Genomic DNA, 12,772 nt, shown 5'->3' on the forward strand with positions numbered 1-12,772 from the left:
ACAGTTTCTACATGTACAATTCAATAACATTGGTTGCACTGTTAACTTTGTGTTACCATTCTCGCTCTGTCTACCCATATTGTTTTACCTCCATTGACTTAGACTCGCTTCCCCCTAAACTCATCTATGCTTTAAAGTTATGTTGTCAATTTGATCTTGGACACATATTTTAAGATTTCCTCTAGACTCTAGAGCAGTGGTTCTCAACCAGGGGGCGATGTTGCCCCCCAGGGGACATGTGGCAATGTCCAGAGACACTGTGGTTGTCACAAATTGGTGCTACTGGCATCTACTGGGTAGAGGCCAGGAATGCTGTTACACATCTGTCTTAGGCTGGGTTCTCTAGAGAAGCAAAACCAGTAAAGTGTATAAATATATATATAGAGAGAGATTATATCAAGGAAACAGCTCACGCGATTGTAGAGGCTAGAACGTCCCGAGTCCGTGGATCAGGGTAGAGGCCTCTCCCAAGTCACACAGCTGCAGAAGCTGGCAAGCCCAAGATCAGAAGGTCGGAGAGCAGGGCTCCCACTCACAGGGTGTGCAGATTGACGAATCCCAGGTTCGGCAGGTAAGCTGACAGCTCAAGTCCCAAGAACGGGAGATGAGATGACAGGAAGCAGCCGCAGGATCCAGAGAGAGCAAAAAGCCAGGAAGACTGCTTATATACGGATATGGGCCACACCCCGAAGGAGACTCCCTTTCATCTGATTGGCTACTCACAGTATATTCAGTCACGGGAGTGATTACATTAAAACACGGAGCATCATGGCCCAGCCAAGTTGACACACAATCTTAACCATCACAACATCCTACAGTGCGCAAGGTAGTCCACATAACAAAGAATCATCTGGTCTAAGATATCAACAGTGCCAAGGTTGAGAAACCCTGCTTTAGAGGCTCATGCTCAGAGCGGGGTCCTTGGACTATCAGAACAGCATCCCTGGTGAGCTGCAGACTCTCAGGCCCCACCGTAGACCTGCTAAATTGGAACCTGCATTTCAAAGAGACACCTAGGTGATTCGCGTGCATATGAAAGTTTGAGACGCACTAAGCTAAAGAATGTGAATCCTTAATGGTATATCTCAGGAGTATGGGAGGCAGCCCTTCTCTGTCCCTTCAGACCATGCTAGGCAGCCTGCAAGGACCCTAAGGACTCCGCTGTCCTACCACTTTCCTCATGTTTCTTGCTCCTCTCCCAAGGCCTCCCAGGTGTGTGATAGGCAGACCGAGGTGCCAGGACACTAGGCGGTGTCCAGCAGCACCTCAGCCCTGGTATTCACTCTGATTTTGAACTTGTACCTCTGTTAAGCAAGTATGCAAGGAAGGAGAGCAGGGTGATCTCAGATCTGGGTCCTTTAAGCTCTGGCTTGTCTCCCAGCTGGTCCCAGGCCTCCCTCTGCTACAGGGGACTTGAGGACTCTGCCACGTGCCTCCATGTGGGGACTGGTCCTTGGCATGCCACTGCTTTCACAGCACAGGTCTTCCAACACACTGTTTCTTCTGCCAGGAATGCCCTTCCCCAGTTTCTCTTCCTCCTGTGGCTCCTTCAAGGCTCATTCAGCTGGCGCTCATGAAAGCTTTGTGGTTTCCTCGGAGTTCCCATAGCTACCAGCAGAAGCATATCTGATGGTGGCCCCAAGCTCCAGGGTCTGCCACAGGAAGTAAATCAAGGCCAGGCGGGGCTGTGGCAAATGCAGGGCCCCTGAGCATACAAACATATGCAGGCTCAATGTTTATAAAGCTTTGGATTTTTCAAGAGAGGCAGGAAATCTTGACTTTTTATGTGAAATCTGATTTTCAAATATTGGCAACTAAATAAAACATTAAAACAAACCACAAGACCAACCAAACCCCTCTGCAGGAGGCTGGAACCTGAGAGAGTCAATTTGTTCCTCTGGTCTACATAAACACTTACGTTTCTTGTCATTACTTGTAGATATCTTTGTGTCCCCATTCAGCCTGCTGGCAGCTTGAGGGTGGAGCATGGCACAAAGCAGCCCTCCATATATACTTGGTGAAGGTATGAATGAATAAATGAATGATGTTGCTGCTTGCCATAGCTCTGATCATCCAGTGAATTTAATAGGCAGTGCTGCCCCTTAGGGGTTGTTTGGACATCTGTGGGGGTATTTTGCGTTGTTAAAATGATTGTTGGGCACCGTCGGCATTTACTGGGTTGGGGCCAAACCCAAAACCAAACCAGTTGCCATCAGTCGATTCCAGCTCATGGTGGTCCCATGTGTTGCAGAGTAGAACTGTTCTCCAGAGAGTTTTCAAGTTTGTGCCCTTTAAGAAGCAGATTGCCAGGTCTTTCTTCCGAGGCACCTCTAAGTGGGTTGGAACCACCAACCTTTTGGTTAGTAGTTCAGCGCTTAATGTTTGAGCCACCTGGACTCCTGGGTGAGGATCAGAGTTGTAAAAATAATATCAAGCACTTATTTTGTCCTCACCGTATGCCTGATGCTGTCCCACACACTTTATTGAAATGAACTCATTAATCATCACAATAGCCTTGTGAGGTAAGTACTGCCACCATCCTCACTGCACAGATGACGGAGCTAGCCAGTTTGCAATGTGCAGGTAATTGCTTGCAATGCGCACAGCAAAGAACTATCCTGTGACCCTGAGACTATTGCCCTAAGACAACTTTCTAACTTGAAACTGAAGACATTCCCAGAGGCCACCTTTCAGCCAAATAATAGACAAGGCTATAAATAAACGATAACACCTGTGAAGAATGTGTTCCTTAGAACAATCAACTATACGAGACCAAAAAGACAACATTTGCCTACAACCAAAGATGAGAAGGCATGGAGGAACAGGGAAACCAGACTAATGGAAATAGGGAAACCAGGGAGGAATGGGGAGAGGGCCAACCGGTTACAGGGATTGCAACCAATGTCGCAGAACAATTTGTGTAAGAATCATTGATTGGAAAGCTGTTATGGATTGAATTATGTCCCCTGCAAATATGTGTCACCTTGGCTAGGCTATGATTCCCAGTATTGTGGGGTTGTCCTCCATTTTGTGGGCTGATGTATTTATCCCATGTGTTGTAAATCCCATCTTCTATGACGTTAATGAGGCAGGATTAGAGGCAGTTATGCTAATGAGGCAGGACCCTCAATCTACAGGATTAGTTTGTATTTTGAGTCAATCTCTTTTGAGATATAAAAGACAGAAGTGAGCAGAGAGGGGTGAGATCTCATGCCACCAAGAAAGCACAGGGATCAGAGCATGTCCTTTGGACCCAGGGTCCCTGTGCTGAGAAGTTCCTAGATGAGGGGAAGATTGATGACAAGGACCTTTCCCCCAGAACCGACAGAGAAAGACTTCTCCTGGAGCTGGCACCCTGAATTTGGACTTCTAGCCTCCTAGACCGTGAGAGAATAAATTTTTGTTTGTTAAAGCATCCACTTGTGGTATTTCTGTTATAGCAGCACTAGATGACTAAGACAAAAACTTAATTTACTATGTAAACGTTCACCTAAAGCACAATCGAATGTAAAAAAGAAAATCCTATAGAGCACAGTTCCACTCTGACACACATGGGGTTCCCAGAATTGGAATCGAAAAAACAACCATCCTGTGTTCCACAGATCACTGAGTGTCCCACTGGGTATTTATGTAGGGAGGAAGAAAGTTTATAATTACAGCTGCCATGAAAACTGCAGGAAAAGTGTGCTTAATTTGCTAAGCAGTGTACCAGGAATTCACCATTTCAGAAAACTCATGAAACAGGCATCAGCATTGCTCAAGGCATGTGAGTCACCAAAACCACACACCTACATCTGTCTGCATTTGTAGCTGCCTCGGTCATGGTAACTCAAGGTACAAGCAGTTTTTGCTTTCTCCTTTGTAGTATAGTTAGAACATTGTATTGATGGATATTTCTTTTTAGAAATGTTTTATTAGCATTATTACATGCTTCAAAAAAGTGAATAAATCATAAGTGTACAGCTCTATGAACTTCTACAAAATGAACACATCTGCGTAACCATCACCCAGCTCAAGAAAAAGAACATTATCAGCACCCTGAAAGGCCCCTCCTGCTCCCTTCCAGTCACAATCCCTCCTAAAGGTAACTACTATCCTGATTTCTAACACTTTTAATTAATTTTGCCTGTCTTTGAACAGGCAAATGGAATCAAACGGCGTGTACTTTTTTGTGTGCCTGGCTTCTTTCAATCAACATTATATTTGTGAGGTTCATGCATGTTGTGTAAATTGGAAGTGTGTTCACTCTCATCACTGTAGTATTCCGCCATATGGACATACCACATGTATTTATCCATTCTAGTGTAGATGAACATTTGGGTTGTTTTCAGTTTTGGGCTATTGAGAATAATGCTATTGTGAAAACATATTTATTTATTTATTTATCTATCTATTTATTTATTTATTATCTATTTATTTATTTATTGTTGTAGTTTAGATGAAGTTTACATTTCAAGTTAGTCTCCCATACAAAAATTTATACATACATTGTCACGTGACTCTAATTGCTCTCTCCATACTGTGACAGCACACTCCTCCTTTCCACCCCTGATTCCCCAGGTCCATTCAACCAGCTCCTAACCCACTCTGCCTTCCCATCTCACCTCTGGACAGAAGCTGCCCGTTTAGTCTCTTGTATCTACTTGAGCTAAGAGGCAAACTCCTCACGAGTATCCCTTTATGTCCCACAGTCCAGTCCAATCCCTGTCTGAAGAGCTGGCCTCGGAAATTGTTTTAGTTTTGGGGTGATGGAGAGACCAGGGGCCATGCTTTCCAGGGCGCCTCCAGTCTTAGACCATTAAGTTTGGTCTTCTTACTAGTATTTGAGTTCTGCATCCCATCGTTCTACTGCTCCATCAGGGACCCTCTGTTGTGTTCCCTGTTAGGGCAGTCATTGGAGGTAGCCAGGCACCATCTACTTCTTCTAGTCTCAGGCTGATGAAGTCTCTGGTTTATGTGTCCCTTTCTGTCTCTTGGGCTAATACTTTCATTGTGTCTTTGGTGTCCTTCGTTCTCCTTTACTCCAGGTGGTTGGGACCAATTGATGCATCTTAGATGGCTACTTGCAAGTTTTTAAGACCCCAGACGCCACTCACTGAAGTAGGATGCAGAACATTTTCTTAATAAGCTTTGTTATGCCAATTGACCTAGATGTCTCCTGAAAGCATGGTCCCCAGATCCCTACCCCTGCTACTCTATCCCTCAAAGTGTATGATTGTATTCAGGAAATTCTTAGCTTTGATTTAGTTCAGTGGTGCTGACTTCCCCTGTAGTGTGTGTTGTCCTTCCCTTCACCTAAGATAATACTTGTCTACTATCTAGTTAGTGAATAACCCTCACCCTCCTTCCCTACCCTCACAACCATCAAAGAATGTTTTCTTCTGTGTTGAAACCTTTTCTTGAGTTCTTATAATGGTCTTACACAATATTTGTCCTTCTGTGACTGACTAAATTCACTCAGCATAATGCCCTCCAGATTCCTCCACGTTATAAGATGTTTCACGGCTTCATTGTTGTTCTTCATCGTTGCGTTGTATTCCATTGTGTGGATATGCCATAATTTGTTTATCCATTCTTCCATTGATGGGCACCTAAGTTGTTACCACCTTTTTGCTATTGTGAACAGTGCTGCAATGAACATGGGTGTACATATATCTATTCGTGTGACAGCTCTTATCTCTCTAGGATATATTCCAAGGAGCGAGATAGCTAGATCATATGATCTTCTATTTCTAGTTTTTTAAGGAAGCGCCAAATCAATTTCCAAAGTGGTTGTACCATTTTACATTCCCACCAACAGTGTGTAAGTGTTCCAGTCTCTCCACAACCTCTCCAGCATTTATTATTTTGTGTTTTTTGGATTAATGCTAGCCTTGCTGGGGTGAGATGATATCTCATTGTAGTTTTGATCTGCATTTCTCTAATGGCTAATGATCGTGAGCATTTCTTCATGTGTCTGTTAGCCGCCTGAGTATCTTCTTTGGCGAAGTGCCTGTTCATATCCTTTGCCCATTTTTAAATTGGGTTATTTGTCCTTTTATTGTTGAAGTTTTGCAGTATTGTGTAGATTTTAGAGATTAAGATGCTGATCGGATTTGTCATAGCCAAAAATTTTTCCCAGTCTGTAGGTTGTCTTTTGACTCTTTTGGTGAAGTCTTTTGATGAGCATAAGTGTTTGATTTTTAGAAGCTTCCAGTTATCTAGTCTCTCTTCTAGTGCTTGTGCATTGTTACTTATGGTATGTATTCCATTTATGCCATGTTTTAGGGCTCTTAGCCTTGTCCTTATTTTTTCTTCCATGATCTTTATTGTTTTTTATTTTATATTTAAGTCTTTGATCCATTTTGAGTTAGTTTTTGTGCATGGTGTGAGGTATGAGTCTTGTTTCAGTTTTATGCAGATGGCTATCCAATTATGCCAGCACCATTTGTTAAAGAGACTGTCTTTTCCCCAATTAATGGACTTTGGGCCTTTGTCCAATATCAGCTGCTCATAGGTGGGTGAATTTATGTCTGGATTCTCAATTCTGTTCCATTGGTCTATGTATCTGTTGTTGTACCAGTACCAGGCTGTTTTGACTACCATGGTGGTATAATAGGTTCTAAAATCAGGTAGTGTGAGGCCTCCCACTTTCTTCTTCTTCTTGAGTAATGCCTTACTTATCAGAGGCCTCTTCCCTTTCCATATGAAGTTGGTTATTTGTTTCTCCAACTCATTAAAAAATGCCATTGGAATTTGGATAGGGATTGCATTGTATCTGTAGATCGCTTTGGGTAGAATTGACATTTTCACAATGTTGAGTCTACCTATCCATGAACAAGGTGTGTTTTTCCACTTATGCAGGTCTTTTTCGGTTTCTTGCAGTAGTGTCTTGTAGTTTTCATTGTACACGTCTCTGGTTAGATTTATTCCTAAGTATTTTATCTTCTTGGGGGCTATTGTAAATGGTATTGATTTGGTGATTTCCTCTTCGAGGTTCTCTTTGTTGGTGTGAAGGAATCCAACTGATTTTTGTATGTTTATCTTGTATCCTGAAACTTTGCTGAAATCTTATTAGTTACAGTAGTTTTCTTGTGGATTCTTTGGAGTTTTCTGTGTATAAGATCATATCATCTGCAAATAGAGATACTTTGTCTTTATCCCTACGAATTTGGATGCCCTTTATTTCTTTTTCTAGCCTAATTGCTCTGGCTAGGACCTCCAGCACAATGTTGAATAAGAGTGGTGACAAACGGCATCCTTGTCTGGTTCCCATTCTCAAGAGGAATGGTTTCGAAGTCTCTCCATTTAGGATGATGTTGGCTGTTGGCCCTTAACTATACTGAGGAATTTCCCTTCTATTCCTAGTTTGTTGAGTGTTTTTATTATGAATGGGTGTTACACTTTGTCAAATGCCTTTTCTTCGTTGATTGATAAGATCATGTGGTTTTTGTCTTTTGTTTTATTTATGTGGTGGATTATATTGATTGTTTTTCTAATGTTGAACCATCCCTGCATACCTGGAATAAATCCCACTTTATCATGGTGAATTATTTTTTTGATATGTTGCTGAATTCTATTGGCTAGAATTTTGTTGAGGATTTTTGCGTCAATGTTCATGAGGGATATTGGTCTGTAATTTTCTTTTTTTGTGGTGTCTTTACCTGGTTTTGGTATCAGGGTTATACTGGCTTCATAGAATAAGTTTGGGAGTATTCCAGCCTTTTCTATGTAGGCATTTATTTATATTTTGAAATTCTGTTTGTAGGCAGATCTATGAGTCTATCTCCCTACTTACTTCTCTCTCTCTCTATCTAATCTGTATGATTTTCATTTCATGGTGGCAAAACCTAAAAAAGCTAAACCGGTTGCCATGGAGTTGATTCTGCCTTGTAGGAACAGAGTAGAACAGCCACACAGAATTTCTAAGGAGCAGCTGGTGGGCTCCGTGGTGGTAAACCAAACCCAATCCATTGCCATGTGTTGATTCCGACTCATAGCGACTCTATAGACAGGGTAGAATGCCCCATCGGGTATCCAAGGAGCAGCTGGTGGATTCGAACTGCCAACCTTTTGGTTAGCAGTTGAACTCTTAACCACTGCACCAACAGGGCTCCTTGGTGGTAAGGGAGATGTTAAAAACTACTCGCTATTTAAAGGAAGGAGCCCTGGTGGCGCAGAGGTTAAGTTACACAGCTACTAACCAAAAGGTCGGCAGCTCAAATCCACCAGCCACTCTTTGCGAACCCTATGGGGCAGTTCTACCCTTATAGGGTTGCTATGGGTCGGAATCAACTCGATGGCAATGGGTTTATTTAAAGGAAATGTAGATTCTGAGAGAATCGGTGACGTTCAGGTTTGAAGCAGGTGCTGTTGCTTATGGTCCTTCTGTCTATCCCAAAAGGATTGCCCCTGCTGTCTCGTGGCTCATGCCAGGGAGCACTGTGACCCGGCATTGCGGAGCGAGAGGATTTAAGAATCTTAGCCAAGAGGGCAGAGGCCTGCATTCTCATTCTGACCACCAGAGGTCAGGCATTCACAAGGGACTGGGAACGCGTCCCCTTCTTCCAGGCAGAATCCCTACCTCTATCAGGCTCCTGTCTCTTCTACCTTGGTAACTGGGAATGCAATTCTGCTGTTCTTAGGTGCCATCGAGTCGATCTTCGACTCAGTGAACCCATGTGACAAAGTAGAACTGCCCATAGGCAGGGACGGATTATCCAATAGGCAAGGTAAACACCGTGCTTACCTTGCTTACCAGATGATCTGTAGTGAAAAATTTCACGTATTTTCACCACATCAAGGATTCTCCTAGGTATGACCAACATCTGTCTCTTTTCCTAACCCCTCAGCACCTTCCTACAGAGTCAAAGCCTCTTTTCAAATGTCCAGTCCCTGACAGGGACAGATTACCCAGCAAGCAAGGTGAAATAGGCTTAACTTGTGTGTACTTACCAATTCATAGTGAACAATTTCAAAGATGTGGTGAAACCCATGTGAAACTGGTCACTACAGATTAGTAAATACACACAAGTAAGCCGATTCTTTCTTTTCTTATTGGGTAATCCACCCCAGCCCATAGGGTTTTCTTGGCTGTAATCTTTATGGAAGCAGATTGACAGGTCTTTCTCCCACAGAGCCAGGGGTGGGTTTAACCCATCAATTTTTAGGTTAGCAACTGAGCACTTAACGGTCGTGCCACCAAACCAACCAAATTCATTGCCGTTGAATCGATTCTGACTCATAGTGACCCTGTGGGACAGAGCAGAACTGCCCCATAGGGTTTCCAAGGCTATAATCTTTACGGGAACAGACTGCCACGTTTCTCCTGTGAGTGGCTGGTGGGTTTGGTTAGCAGCTGAGCGCTTAACCATTGTGCCACGAGGGCTCCCTGGGTGTGCTACCAGGGCTGACTTTACTGGGGGAAAAAATCTTTGTGGCACACCCCCTTGGAGGTAGATGAAACAGACGCACTTTTTGGGCATCAAACATTTCTCACCAGGTCTGTGTCTGTTAGACAGTACCTGCTTAGTGAATTGTAGCTTTTTGGGTGGTGGATTAACATGCCAAGAGGGTAAAGCTGTACCTTGGGTTCTGTCTTTAGCACCTTCGAAATACCCTTGAGTATGGCCTCACCAGCCTAAAGAGGACCTGACTCTCCTGGGCCAGCCAACGGTCCCTGGAGCTAGGAACCCTTCTCACCTCCACAGACAGTCTGAAGGAGGGGACCACTCCGTTCCTCCATCCACCTGCAGCAAAGAGGTAGCCGAGCCAATTCACAGCACTCTCCTCCCACCATTAAATCATGGGAAAATGAGCCATCAGGGAGGTCCTGAGGAGAAAAAGGCACTGAGGGAATGCAGTGGCAAGTGACCAGGAGCAGCAGGGTGGGGTTTGTGGGCTGGTTGTATGTAGAAGTGCCTGCCTCCAGTCCCTTCCTCCTTCCCTGCTGGCTGCCACCCAGAGTCACTGCCTGGCCCTTGAGCAAAAGGCAAGAAGGAGAAACAAGTAATCATACTGGCTGGCACCTGGGGGTCTGGGGGGATCTGGGCATTCTTCTCCCATTGGGTTACCATCTGGGGACATGAGCAGTTAGAAGCTCCCTTTTCTACCTTGTGTATAAAATGGTGCCAACACGTTTACCCAGCTTTGCTGGTCTGTGTGTGTCAGGTATAAAATTATGCCAAAGATTTGTCAGTGCTTCAGAAAAGCAGGAGGGGCTGGCCGCCCTCTCACACATACCTGCTGACCGGGGAGCCTCAGGTGTGCATTTTCTAGGGCTGGAGACAAGGGTAGGGTGGGCAGGGAATCAGAGTTGCTGCTCTGGGTAGCTCTGCTCTAAGCTCTGAACTGTGATCTCTGCCAAGCCGCTCAGGCCACTGACCATGACGGGTTGGGCCACTAGGCCTGGCTCTTGAAAGTCCTAACTTGCTCCAGGAGAGGGTGCCCCCGGTGATGGCACAGGCTCATGTATCCAGACAACAACCTGAGCTCATGATCTTCTTCCCCTGGAGGAGAGTGGCCCCTCAGCTCCAGCTGGTCCAGCCTCACCAGGCCCACCCATCTTGGACTCTGACCTTCTGTCTCCTCTGGGGTCAAGCAGGTTTACTGTCACAGGACTATGAAGACTGCCTAAGGAATCTTGAATTGAAATAGGAAAACTCATGCTACTTCCTGTATGAGGTTAGACACGCCTGTACTCTGCCCTGTGTTTTGACTTCCTTACAAGTAAACTGGTGTATAATAATGTCTCTTCATTTTATGGGGATGTTGTGAGCATAAAGTGAGCTGGTATGCAAGAAAGCACTTTTAAAAAAGATCAAGAGATATATAAAGGCGATTTGGGTCATCGTTGCTGCTGTTGTTAGGTGGCATCGAGTCGGTTCCAACTCAAAGCAACCCTATGGACAACAGAGTGAGATGCTGCCTTTTTCTGCGCCATCCTACAGTTGTTGCTATGCTGGAGCCCATTGTTGCAGCCATATGTCAATCCATCTTGTTAAGGGTCTTCCACTTTTTCACTGATCTCTACTTTATCAAGCATTTGGGTCATTATTATTTGTTATTGTTATTGGAGGAGCCCTGGTGGCGCTCCCCCAATAATAATAAGAAATACTAATGACCCAAATGTAGGAGAGACTGTATGCTTTATTTGGAAAAGTGTAACCTTTGGAACAAAGAAGAATGAGTTCTGGTTTTGCAACATTCATCCTATGTGGCTTTTGATATGTCATTAAAAAAAAAAAAATCTCTTTGTGCCTCAGTTTCCTCATGTGTAAGATGGTGTTAATGATACTTGCAGGACTGTTGTCAAAATTAGAGGTTATACGTATAAAGTCCTACCTGATATCAGCCCCATAGAGTTTCCAAGGAGTGGGTGGTGGATTCAAACAGCCAAGCTTTCAGTTAGCAGCCGAGCTCTTAACTACTGTGCCACCAGGGATCCAGGTGGCACATAGTAAAGAAAAAGCTAAACCAGTTGCCATCAAGTCAATTCTGTCTCATGGGAACCCCATTTGTTTCAGAGTAGAATTGTGCTCTATAGAGTTTTCAATGGCTGTGATCTTGTGGAAATAGATCACCAGGACTTTCTTCCAAGGTGCCTCTGGATGGATTTGAACTGCCAACCTTTTGGTTAGTAGCCATAGCACGTGTTCAATAAATAGTAACTGTCATTACTGCTATTATAAGTAATAATAACAGCAACCAAGATACCATGTGCTTATTCTGAACCTTTTCTCTCCCTCACTTTCAGGGAGCCAAACAGCTCTATTCTACCCTGTACGTGGTAAAGGCACAGCCTCGTGTTCAATTCCTAGGATAGTGAGAAGGAATACCATGCTCCCTGACCAGTGGGTGACTAACTCATCCTGGTTTGCCAGGAAATGTCCTGGTTTTACACTGAATGTTCCACATCCCAGGAACCCCTTAGTCCCAGGCAAACTGGTACAGTTAGGTGGTCACTCGACTCGCCACCAACATGGGCTAGTCTAAGCCCCATGACATCTTCCAGTGCCTAGATTTAGAGTATCTAGGCAGTTTGTACTGGAAATCTGAAAGGACCCAGGAATATTAGCTTCAAGAGCCATTTGAAGTCGTTTAAAAGAGGTAGGATCTAAATAAATAAGTGAGAGGGGAAAAAAAAAAAAGCTCTGGCCTTAAAATTCATTGTGCTGGGTGTAAGATACAAAAAAATCAGTTATGAAGACCACATATTTTATGATCCCATTATGTGAAATATCTGGAATAGGCAAATCTATAGAGACAGTAAGTAAATTAGTGGTTGCCTAGGGCTGTGAGAAACCGTTTTAATTCTCCTGGAATCCAAATTTCTGGGTCCACAGAGTTGAGGTGACCAACTCCTTAGGTGTCCTTTTGAACCTTGAGCATTTAAGGAACTGTTTTCCTAAACTCACCTTCCAGTCAAACAATAGCCTAGTTAGCAGCTTAGTGGCGATCATTTTGCCTTAGGCATTGGGCTCTTTTGGAGAATTACAATGACCTTCAGAAGACTACCCTGCCCGGACCCCACCTATATAACCTGCTTTCACTATTGGAATGCCTTCCCAATAACTTTGGGTTGATGCTGCCTGATTTGAATGGTACCTACTCACAATAAATATATTCTATTATACTGAATTTTGGCGTTTCTCCTTGCATTTAGGTTTTTGACAGCTGGAAGCGGATATGGGGGAAAATGGGGAATGACCGCTAATGGGTGCAGAGTTTCTTTTTGGGATGATGAACATGTTCTAAAATTGAATGTGGTGATGGTTGCACAACTCTATGACTA

This window comes from Trichechus manatus, unplaced genomic scaffold, assembly GCF_000243295.1.
Source record: "Trichechus manatus latirostris isolate Lorelei unplaced genomic scaffold, TriManLat1.0 scaffold00010, whole genome shotgun sequence".
Classification (NCBI taxonomy): Eukaryota; Metazoa; Chordata; class Mammalia; order Sirenia; family Trichechidae; genus Trichechus; species Trichechus manatus.